This window comes from Gossypium hirsutum, chromosome D02, assembly GCF_007990345.1.
Source record: "Gossypium hirsutum isolate 1008001.06 chromosome D02, Gossypium_hirsutum_v2.1, whole genome shotgun sequence".
NCBI classification, from domain to species: domain Eukaryota; kingdom Viridiplantae; phylum Streptophyta; class Magnoliopsida; order Malvales; family Malvaceae; genus Gossypium; species Gossypium hirsutum.
The window spans coordinates 70,302,572-70,315,394 of record NC_053438.1 but is presented as its reverse complement, the minus strand read 5'-3'; the positions used below and the strand labels follow the sequence as shown (position 1 = coordinate 70,315,394).

Genomic DNA, 12,823 nt, shown 5'->3' with positions numbered 1-12,823 from the left:
TCTGGAGAAAAGTATTAGATCGATTGACTTGAGAATTGATACAGACCAGTTGATTGGGCGGTTGAACCGCTTGAACCAATTTTTTTAATTTTTTAATTTTATGATTTTTAAAATTTTTATTTAATAGAACTGGATGGAATGGTCGAACCAATCATACCAACCAAACCGATCAAACTGGTTGGACCAATAAATTGGTTGCCTAATTAGTTTGTCCACCAGTTCGGTTCTGAAAATCGATCCGGACCTGTTGGTCAACCTGATTGCACTAGGCATAAGTGAACTTAGGTATAAATTAAAAATCAAGGGTTTAAAATTAAAATTGTGGAATTTATGGTATAAACGGAATTTTTTTAATATTTATATTGTATTAAATTAAATGTACGAAGCTTCATCATTGTTTTTAGAATCGAATTGATTGGTCAGGCAGATTGGATTAGGAATCGGCTAAGGTACCAATCCAGAATAAGGGCTCAGATTGGTTTACTCGTGAACCAATTGGACCGGTTGAACCAACAGTTGAACAAGTTTTATCTATTTTTAATTTTTTTTTATTTTAAAGAATTTATTCAATCGAACCAATTGACTTGATTGCACCAAGAACTGATGGTCTGATCGGTTTGCCTACTGGCCAAACTCTAAAAATCGTGAACTTTGTTGATGATATATTAAAAGTAAAATTAAATATTTATTGTTTGGATTTTGAAGGAGGTGTGAAAGAAGAGAACAAAAAAGTTCTCCATATGTTTTTTAATCAATCTTGGATTTTGAAAATTCTAAGTTTTAAAATGGATTTTTAAATCCAAAATTTAGCTCTTATTAAAATTAGATTTGGATTTGCCCAAATTCAAATCCAATATTTTATTTGTTATAAAAAAAATTGGATTTGGATTTGGAAATCATGGTTTCAAACATGCCACTAAAAAATTTGATTATTCAATAACTCGAATTACTTGACCTTATTTAGTACTTCAAGTTGAATTCGACTCAAATACCTGAGTGGATTACAGAAAAATTGGCTTAAATGGTGAAAAGTCCCTAAATCTTAAGCAAAAAAATCAAGTACCATAAAATAGATACTCAATTAAGCTTTCAAACTCTCAAATTACATCAATTAAGAACTTTGGCCAGCATTTTTCATATTTGATTGTTATGTATTGAAGTGGTGGTCCACGTCAACTACGGTGTTAGTAAAAAAATCAAAATAAAAAATTGTGTCCGAAATGTGCTAGGACAAATATTTTTTCTTTTTTAATTTTTTACTAACGCGGATCGTCACATCAGCATCGTTAATGGCCACATTAGTGACATAATGGTCAAAGACAGAAAACGTTGATTATAGGGCTTAATTTATACAATTTGAGAGTTTAAGGACCTAATTGAATGCATTTTTTACGAAGGGACTTAATTGATTTTTTTCCAAAATTTAAAGACTTTTTTACCCTTCAAAAAATCAATATTCCTTAATTAATGCACTAAAAACAGTAAAAGTATCACGAAGGCCCTTGTATTAAGAGTCAAATTACATTTTACCCCATTACTAAAAAAATAAACAAATTAATCTCTATATATAGATAAAAAAAATTAAACCGATCATTTCTAATATTAAAATTAGTCCTTGTACATTATAACTGTTTGGTTATTCTGTCAATTATGTTAGTTTTTAACAATAAAAATAGATGTAATTTTTAACAGAAAAAATCAGTTTACTCTGTAATCTAACGTACATGGACTAATCTGTTTATTTTTAAAAATAAAAAGAGTAAAATGCAAATTAAAATTCAATTTATTTCTATTATATATAAGACAGGTAATCTGTTTGACCATGTTCATAGAATCTAAATTTTTAATCATTAATGTCAATCATTTTCTTTTAAAGCAAAAAAAGTCAAGCAGCAGATGAGGCAGATGAAATGAATGTGGAAAATAAAATACAATAAATTTAGTTTCATCTGGAAATTTAATTACAACATTAGATGGGCAATTTCTATGATGCTTCCTTCTAATTTTATCAAACTCACGTTTTTCTTTTATTTTTTTGCTCTGTTTTTTGTGTCAACCATAAGTTTTTTTATATAAAATTGTCAAGATTATCGACTATATTTTCTTTCAAATTGAAAATTATTTTTCAATATAGATAATAGTGATTAAATATAAATTACTATAAATATAATTTGTTAACAAATAGCGATTAATATAAATTATTATAGTATTGTTTTAAATTTTAAAAAAATTCAATTTTTCGCTGATTCTAAAATGCATAAAGTATCGAGACTAAAAGGTAAAATTTTCCGTTGAAATTTCAATGTTGCTTAAACCAAACTAGATTGACCAATTAGATAAAAAAAATCGGTCAAAGTGTTGATCTAGAGAGGGGTTAGACCCATTGACTTGTGAAGTGATTAAATCACTTGAGTCGGTTTTTTAATTTTTATGAATTTTTCAAGCAATTTATTTAATTAAACCGATTGGATTGCCGAATAAAAAATCGACTGTCTAACAGGTTTGATCACTAATTCAACACTAAAAACCATGCAAAATTGCTTCTTTTTCCTTTTCTTATCTCCATATATTCAAAAGTTAAATTTACACTAATATTAATATTGTTTGAAGCAGATTAGATCAATAATTAATCGGATAGTAATTTAAAAAAGGACTTTAAATTAATTAATATAATAACATGTACGAATCGAATAAATCGATCAAACCAACAAATCAATGATCTAATCAATCCGACTGCTTGTTAAATCTTTAACTAACATTTATATAGAAACTTCTAAAATAATTTTTTAAATATAAATTTATTTAATGAAAACAAATTTATTTTTACAATATTTAAATTGAGGTTATCAAATCCAAGACAAGTCTACAAAAGTCGACGATAACAAAAAGGGAAAGAAAGAAAAATGAGAAGAATATATTTCATTGTATATTATATCGCGTGTAGTCAACGCTCCAATCAAAGCCATCTCCATCACTCCATCTACCGACGTGACATGCAAGCGCCACCAACGAAAGTAAGAAAAAAACAAAACTCGGCTGCCGAAATAGAGTGTAATAAAAAGAGGTAAAGGTTTGACTAGAATAGCATCGTTCCTTTTGTCTCTGCAACTTCATCTTCTTCCTCATATTAATATCACCAAAAAAAAATAAGTAAGAAAAAAAAAACCACCCAAGGAATGAAGATCATCAATAGTTTAAAGTTTTCAATCTCGTCCCTTGTTTTCCTATCAACCCTTTCATTAACCATAGCTGCTTCTTGTCCAATGGATCTCAACTATGTAACGGGAGTCCCATGGAACTCAACTCTTTGCCATGATTTTCACCCTTCAAATTCAACACCCAAAGCTGAAATCTCGAAGCAAAACTGTTGTGTTGCACTGTTATCGGTCTTCGGCATTGGATTAGCGGAACACCTTAAAGAAACCAGTCTTTTTCAGCTCCCTGATTTGCCCACTTCCGTTTCATGCCTCCATGATTTCCAGTCCAAGCTCGATTTGCTTTCTCTCCCTAGCAACGTCGTTTCCCTTTGTTTCGAGCCGGCCCAGTTCGTGATTACGCCTGATCTTTGTGCCGAGATACAAACGACTAAAGATTGGGTCGCTAAATTAGGTCAATCCACGGTGTTAGACCAAGGTTGCAAAGCTGATCTCGGTGATTTAACGGCGTGTGATACTTGTCTCCGTGCTGGTAACGAGGTTCATTCACGGTTAATGGCTATCGATGGTAATCGCTCACACGGTACCGATTGTTTCGATTTCATTGTTCTTTATGCTGCTGGGATTGTTAATGAATTTGGCCCTGAAAGTGATGGGACTGTTACTTGTGCTTTTGCTTTAACATTGAATAAAAAATCTGGTTCTAATAACAAGCATTCAGCTCTTGTTTTTGGCTTAACAGGAGCTGGCGTAGCCGTTTTTGTTACTATTAGTGTATTAGGTTTTTACTTTTGGTATGAAAAACGATTTGTGAAGAGAAACAATGGCGGTTCTGGTTCTAATTTTTATGATTTAGAAGAACAAGGTTCTAGAACTAGGTTAAGGCCTAATACTGGTTCAATTTGGTTTAAACTCCATGATCTTGAGAAAGCAACTGATCATTTTTCAAGTAAGAATTTTGTAGGAAGAGGGGATTTGGATTTGTTTTCAAAGGGATTTTACCAGATGGAACACTGGTAGCTGTTAAAAGGATCATAGAATCTGAATTTCAAGGTGATGAAGAGTTTTGCAATGAAGTTGAAATTATTAGTAATTTGAAACATAGGAATTTGGTTCCTCTTAGAGGATGTTGTATGATTGATGATGAAGAAATCGAACATTATGACGACGGTGATGGTGAAAAAGGGAGTCAAAGATATCTTGTTTACGAGTATATGCCTAATGGAAACCTCGATGACCATTTGTTTCCGTCGAAATCGGGTGTTAAACCGTTGAGTTGGCCTCAAAGGAAGAATATAATCTTGGATGTGGCAAAAGGGTTGGCTTATTTGCATTATGGAGTTAAGCCTGCTATATATCATAGAGATATTAAAGCTACTAATATATTACTCGATGCCGATATGCGAGCGAGGGTTTCGGATTTCGGGTTAGCAAAACAGAGTAGGGAAGGCCAGTCTCATTTAACGACTAGAGTTGCTGGGACTCATGGATATTTGGCTCCTGAATATGCTTTATATGGTCAGTTGACTGAGAAGAGCGATGTTTATAGTTTCGGTGTTGTTGTTTTGGAGATAATGTGTGGGAGGAAAGCTCTTGATTTGTCTTCGTCGAGTTCGCCGCGTGCATTTTTGATAACGGATTGGGCTTGGTCTTTGGTGAAAGCGGGGAAAGTTGAGGAAGCTTTTGATCGTTCGTTGATGGATGGTGAGGATTCCGTGAACTCGAATCCAAAAGCTATAATGGAGAGGTTTTTGCATGTTGGGATTTTGTGTGCTCATGTAATGGTAGCCTTAAGACCTACCATTTTGGATGCATTGAAAATGTTGGAAGGTGATATTGAAGTTCCCCCAATCCCGGATCGACCAATGTCTCTCGCTCACCCTTTGTGTAAAGGTGACAGCAATGCATTTAGCATCTCACCTGCATTAAGTGGACCACAACTACTTAAAGGAGACATGCTCAGATAATCCGACATGTTCACTAACCCCGAGGAGAAGAGGGCATGTTCGAGTATGCTTCCCAGTGCCGGTTTTATCAGGCTTTTTCAGACAAAGATGTCCTGAACATACGAAGATCCGAAGATGCATGTATCAAATTGGTCGATTGGCATATAAGATTTGGCCTCCAAGTAAACTGGAAATTGCTCGACCAGCCGAAGATTTTCGGGCTCTTTTTGTTCGTAGAACAACGAATCACGTCGAACTTTCTTCATGATGATGGAAAAATCGAAGTTGCAACCGAGATACTTGCTTCATTTCATTACATCCAATGGATTCTCAACGCGCAAAGATTTCATGTTGTATATTTGTAGTATATGCAAGTAGCCTTGCACTGGTTTTTATCATCTTTGAGGTTTTTAGATTATGGTTTAGATTTTAAATACTTGTTTTGATATGATTAGAGAGTATATTTAAATGTTAAATTAAATTTTAAACACGAATGTACTTACTCTATAGATAGAGCTTAAATTTGACTCGTTAAGTAAATCAACATGTTAAATCTAAGTTGTTTGATGCTCACGTGTTCAAAATTAAAATAAAGACCCATGAAGCCAATGTTATAGGGTTGAAGTAGTGTTATTTGAATTGTACCAGTCGGTTGGATTAATTGGTATATGATCTGAACATAGGGATTGAATTGGTTTATGAGCAATCCACTTGAAATTGATAAAAAATCGAAAATCAAAACAAAAAACGATTGAACTGGTTGAATCAAATTTTATAAAAAAAATTTAAATATTTTAATTATTTATTTAACTATTGTTTGATCGGCAATCAATAGTTTGATCAACTTGATAATCACTTTAACTATGGTGGATAAGCTGCATTTATTATAAGGAATGGATTAACTTAATTTCTCTATTATTAAATAAATTAATTTATTCATAATATTATGGAAAAGAATCAAATGAAGCTTTATTTTAACAAATTTAATATTTACCATTTTAAAATGTTATTTATTATCTAATCAAGTTGATATTTGAGAAATAATAATAATAATCTTTATTTTGATTTTATTTGAATTTTTTATGACCCATTTTATAATAAAAGACTAAATTGATCTAATGCTTATAATAGAGGGACTCCGTAAGTATTTTTCCCTTATAATATATGTAGATTATATACACAGCATAAAATCTTGTATTTGGACTGTATGGTTGTGAGCTTTTGGGTAGTTGTAATGGGCCGTTGGTTTCTTTCTATATTATCTATTTTTTTTAGTAATATATATTATATAAAATTCGTATGAGGCATACATTATCTTGAAATACATTATCCTCCTATTTATAAATTGAGAGACTGTGGGTAGTTCTAGTTATTGTGTCAAAAAAAGTAGATATAATCAGAACTTATAATGAAATTATTCCAAAAAAAAAAATTGTATCGTCACAAAATATTATATTGTTTTAATGTATGGACCGTAATTTTAAATTTCATAAATAAATTATAATTTTATTACATAAATTTATTGTTTTTTTCAATATACTTAATTAATTAGATTCCTTTGTCACTTGCGTTGCAGGAGAATAAACACATTTATTTTTTAAAAATTAAAAAATAATAATATGAAATATATATAACGTAAGTAATATTTAAAATAAATAATATTTTTATAAATTAAAAAATTAAAAATAATATAAAAATTTAGAAATATAATAGAAAGTATATGATATTAAATTAAATTTTTAAAAAAATACAACAATATACATCAATTATAATAATGATTAATGATAAGCATGAAAGACATATACATTAAATTAATAAACACATTTAAAAATAGTAATTAAAAATAATTATTAAAATCTTTCTTCCGTTCACAATTTCATGTATAATAATAATAATAATAATAATAATAATAACAACGTAAAAAAGAAAGTACTTTGCTTCGCACAGAGTAAACAACTTATAATATTTTTTATAAATAACATAATATTATATAATGTCATCATCAATTAAAAAATAAAATTAATCTCTATTTATATACTTAATTTCTATTCAAGTTATAACTTTATTTTATTACGTTAACAAATATAAAGATAAAAAAATTACTTATAAAAAATAAAAATAATCCAGATTTTTAAAAATAATATTTTAATCTTAATTATTATTAATTATTTTGACTTATTGGTAGTGAGCATGTTTTGAATTTTATTCAAGTTATAACTCTATTTTAGAGTTACTAAAATTATCACAACTTATTTTTAAATTATAAATATTTTTAAATGTCAATTTAATAATATGGTAGAAAATAAATGGTATTCTCGTCGGTTTAAATGTTTTTTCCGAACCCGTACTTTTTATATATCATTTCGAGTTTATGAATATTTTGTAAATATTTTTTACATATATATTTATAGTTCATTGTTTAATTTCTTATTAAATATTTTTTACATATATATATATCTCAATTACATCATATGAATATATTTAAATGCAAATATAAGTTTTAAAAGTATTAATTAGGTTTAGTAACCTAATTTAATAATTATAAGATAAAAAAATAAAGGTTAAATTATTCTATCAGTCCTTATGCAATGCATAAGTTGTGGATTTAGTCTCTTTCTTCAAATTAGTCCCTTTCAGTCCTTGTACTTTTCAATTTTTAGAACAACAGTCCTTACCAAATGATAGTTGTTGAATTCATTAAGTTCTGTTATTTTCAAAATTTGACATGTCAAACATATTAAGACATGCGTAATGTCGTGCCAACTTACTATTTTCACATATTATTCACAAAAAAGACAATTAATAGATTTAACTGTTGCCATTTACATCAATATTAAAATTTCAAATTTGAAAAGTATAAGGAATAAGAATAGTCCAATTGGAGAGGATGGACTAAAGCCACAACTTTGTGCATAGTACAAGATTAATAACAAAATTTAACCAATTTGATTAACCACTGTTGCTTAGGTAGGGATTGAAATTTTAAAATTCAAAAAGTACAGGGGATAAAATTGACCAATTTGAAAAGTTCAAGAACTAAAATTAATCAAATTAAAATATGAGGACTAAAAACACAACTTACGCATAATACAAAGACTAATAATCAATACAAATCGATACAAGCTGTTATTGGCCAAAACAAATTAAAACACACTCGAAACGTTCTTAAACTACTTAATATCTATTTAGAATCCAAACAACACATAACATATGATACCGGTACAATATCAACTATCATAATTTTCAACATCAATATAATAGGACAACAAAACTATTAAATATTAAAATGTGGAAATTAACAAATAGATACCCAATATTTTGTGCCATGAAATGGATTTTCTTTTTTTTGGCAATATGCCAATTATTATATATATATATATACACATATATATAAAGTAAATGGCACCAAATTATAATTGTATAAAAGCTTTTGTTTGATTCAATTTAGCTATAGGTGTCCAAAAATAAAATAAACAAAGCATTGGGTGGGTTCTCCCAAAATCTAACATAAATATAGTAACCTAATTTGAGCATTGATTTTCAATTTCATCCACCTTATTTTGTTCAATTGCGAATTAATTAAGTTGAAATTTAGGTCTAATTAGGTGAAATAGTGTGAACTATTAAATGCTTTGAAATAGGAATATGCCTTTATTATACAAATGGTCCTTCGGAAGTTACAAAAATGACCACTCAACTATTCGATCTTTTCTTTTTGGGTCATCAACTGTTAAATTACTAACGGAACGATAACTTGTCAGCTTTTAAAATTGACATAATAGCAACATTAACTCTTAATATTTATACATTATGTCAAATTAGTCTTGGTTCTAAAAAAATTATCCTTAACATTTACACATTTGTGTAATTTGATCATTTTTGCAGTTTTGTTTTTCTTTGTGACATTGAGGGCTAATTTTAAAAAATAAGAAAATATGAAAATTATTATCTTAGATTTTTGGATGTTTCCATTTTCGGTATACTTTCAATCAATTTTAGCTGATAAATTTATTTTTTTAGCTTTTTAGGTGAAAAGGGTTATAAAGAAGAAAAAACAAATCTACAAAAAAAGATCAATTTAAACAATGTGTAAATGTTGAGGGTTATATTTTTTTTAGAATCAAGACTACATTGACACAATTAATATGTAAATGTTGAGGGTTAAATTTACTATTATGCCCATTTTAAAGGTTACCACATCATCTTTCCGTTAGCCATTTATCGATTGGTGACCAAAAAAATACAAAATTGAATAATTAAGGACTATTTTATAATTTTTCATAGTTGGGTAACCAATGTTGTTTACCCTTTTAAATTTTCCAGTTAATTTCATCAAATGTCTTTAAATTACTCTGGGACTTCAAATGAATATTTAAGCTTTAGAATGCTTTAATTGAATTTTTGAAGTATTTATCTTGTATTAATCAGGTTATTCCATAAACTAAGTTGTCAATTTTTACATATATTTTTTTATGAAGTGCACACGAACTGTCACATGGGCTATAATTACATTGTCGTTAAAAATTTTAACTTTCCAATCATATTTTTCATCCAAAGAAAAGTAATTTGATTAAGTTTTAAAAGTTGAGGATCAAAGTGATCCAAAAAAAAGGACCAATGTGATGAAAGATGTAAATGTTAGAGGTTGAATTTGTCATATGTCAATTGTAAACATATGTACACCTACAATATAAACGGTTTAGATCTAATGTGTTTAAAAATCGTGTCATAAAATTTAGAAGCCTCTTTGTTTTTTCTTCTCTTTTCTTTACTTTATATGTTAGATCAAAATTGTTCATCCAATAAGTACGCACATGTTAAAATTGATCCGTGTATCTTACACGTACTTCATAAGATTTGAGCGATTAATATAATACTTATTCTTAGAGAACTCAATTAAAATGTTTTGACGTTTAGAAATTAATTTAGAATCTGAAGGATGCGTGATGCAATTAACCCTAAAACTAATGAATCTCCCGTAAAACACGTTTCTTGGCGAGTGAGGCCAACGTTTATCTATAGTCAAATTTGGTCCATGTCTTCTTGTTTCTTATGATTGAGATCAAATTTTATTTTGTTATAAATAATATAATTAGGTTAAATTCTGCTACTAGTCCCTTTACTTTGCGAAATTTGTGGATTTAGTTCATCTACTTTAATTTGGTCATTTTTAGTCCTGTACTTTTTAATTTTTAAAATTTCAGTCCCTTACCAAACAATAATTGTTTGATTCGTTAAGCTAAATTATGCTATTTTTAAAATCTGATCCGACAAATATATTATCATATGTGTAATACCATTTCAATTTGTTATTTCCAAATGTATTACTCATAAAAATCCAATTAATGGATAAATGATTGTATTTTGCGTCAAGACTGAAATTTCAAAATTCAAAAAGTATCGGGACTTAAAATGATCTGATTAGGGAATATGGAATAAATCTATAACCATATGCATAGTAGAAAACTAGTAATTGAATTTAACCAAAGAGATTTAACTGTTACTGTTTGGGTCAAAACTAAAATTTTGAAATTCAAAAAATACAGAGACTAAAATCGACCAATTCGAAAAGTAAAGAGACTAGAATTGACCAAATTATAGTAAAGGGACTGGTTTTAAAACTTTTATAAAGTATAGAGAGTAATAGCAAAGTTTAACGTAATAATTATAATTATTGCCAATGAACTTTTATTGTATTGATAAGATTGGAGTTCTGGGATCTAGAGCATCTAGGTTCGAATCTTACCGTATGTAATTTATGTCTAAATTCTTTCTAAAGATAGTAATAAGACGAGATAGAATGATTTATTGTATTGATAAAGTTTGAGAGTGCCTATAAAATAGATATATACAAATAAGTGTCGGTAGTAATACATTGAAGTTAATGAATGGTTGTTGGCCATTTGGTAGATATATTTTGGCAACGGACATCTCTATCTAGATAGCCTTCTCAATTCTCTATTCTTGCCCACCAAACAAGCTTTTGTCAATACAATAAATCGTTCTAACTTTGGAGACAACATTATATAAAAAAAAGTATGATATAATATTATGAGATTGTGTCACATCATTGCACCTTAATAGAATCTAAATTTAGAGACCAAAATGAGAAAAGTTGTCAAATTCAAAAACTAAATATTACTTTATCCCTTTTTTTTAAATACTCTTTTCAATATTTGGAAACTATGTTAGGTCTCGATTAAATCTAAAATCTAGTTAGACCGAATCCCTAACTGGGAGGTAAAGTTCTCCCATCACTATTTTCTCATCCACAAGACTCAAAATCAAGACCATATTTAAAAGACATCAAACTTCTTCCCACTGCCAAATAAATACTTTTTTTTTTTCAATTTGGTAATTTGGCATACAAATTTTGAAAGCTGGGGTTAAGTTAGTAAGCTTTGTTGAAGTAAGCCCTTATATTTTGTTAGTAACTAAATAAGTATGAAAATTAAATATTATGAAAATATTAAAACAATTTTTTAAAGAAAAACATATAAAATGAAAATAATATCTTATTATATATAAAAATAAATATTGATAACTCGAAATATATTTCTACTTTTAGTTAAAACTTAAAACTTTCATGAATAAAAATTAAAAAAAAATACAGCTTATTTACACATATTGCAGCATTAATGGTAGTGTGATGTACAATTTCAATTTTAAGATTGATTTTAAGACACAAATAGTTGAATTTGCATTTGTATTGTTACCCAAATTTGATGGTGGAATGTGCATCAGATATCACATTTTGTTAAGTGTTAATGACTCATTTGATATATTATGGGTTGAAAATTTTAATTTTAAAAATAATGTTTAAAACATCGTAAGTGGTCAGGTGTAATGGTAAGATATGTTGCATCTTCAAAGGGAGAATTTAAGTTTGAATTTTGAAGATAACATTTTTGAGAGGAGTAGCCACGAATCTCGAACATGAATTGTAAAATAAACATGAAGAATATATATATATAAAAGACATGTGATAGTATTATTTAAAAAATTTCTATTTATTATATATTAAAGATTAGTCCGCATATATGATTAATGACTTATTGTGACTTTGATGTTTCTACATTCAATTGTTTTGTGAAAATTTGATCCAATCAAAATTATTTATTTAAAATAATTTAATTTTTTTATGTTTATAATATTATTTTATATTTTATATTTATAAAATATAAAATAATATATTACATAATTAAAAAGTGAACTTAAATATTAAAGTCAAGCTGTAAACCATTATATTCTTTTTTTCATGCTGATTTTTTTAAATTTTATATGTTTAAACAATTTCTATCCATAAGTAACATAAATGAAATATTAATGTTTCTTGAAAAAAAAAACTAAAATTTTAGCATGTATGTTCTAATTTGAATGGGTTTAGTGGCACAGCTATAGGGGCTGGCAGGGGCCTCGGTCTTCATAAAATGAAAAATTTTTCATTTAGGTCCATTTATAAAATTTTAAATTAGTAATGATAAAATTGCACTTTGATTCTCTAAAAAATTGTAAAAATTTAATTTAGTCCTTTAAAAATTATAAAGATATAAATTATTAAAATAGTAAAATTACATTTTTACCATTGTAAAAATATATAATTTAATCCCTCCAAAAAAAAATTTCTAGTTTCGCCTCTGATGAGATTTAACCCTTAAATGAGAGGATGGAGGAGGAAAACTTTCCCAATATTATTTTCTCCTTTCACACAAGACTCGAAAT

At 28.1% G+C, this 12,823-nt stretch overlaps 1 pseudogene; it reads left to right on the top strand.

The window, feature by feature from the left end:
- The first annotated feature begins 3,082 nt into the window (after positions 1-3,082).
- On the top strand, positions 3,083-5,373 carry LOC107908768 (probable receptor-like protein kinase At1g11050; annotated as a pseudogene).
- The last annotated feature ends 7,450 nt before the right edge of the window (positions 5,374-12,823 follow it).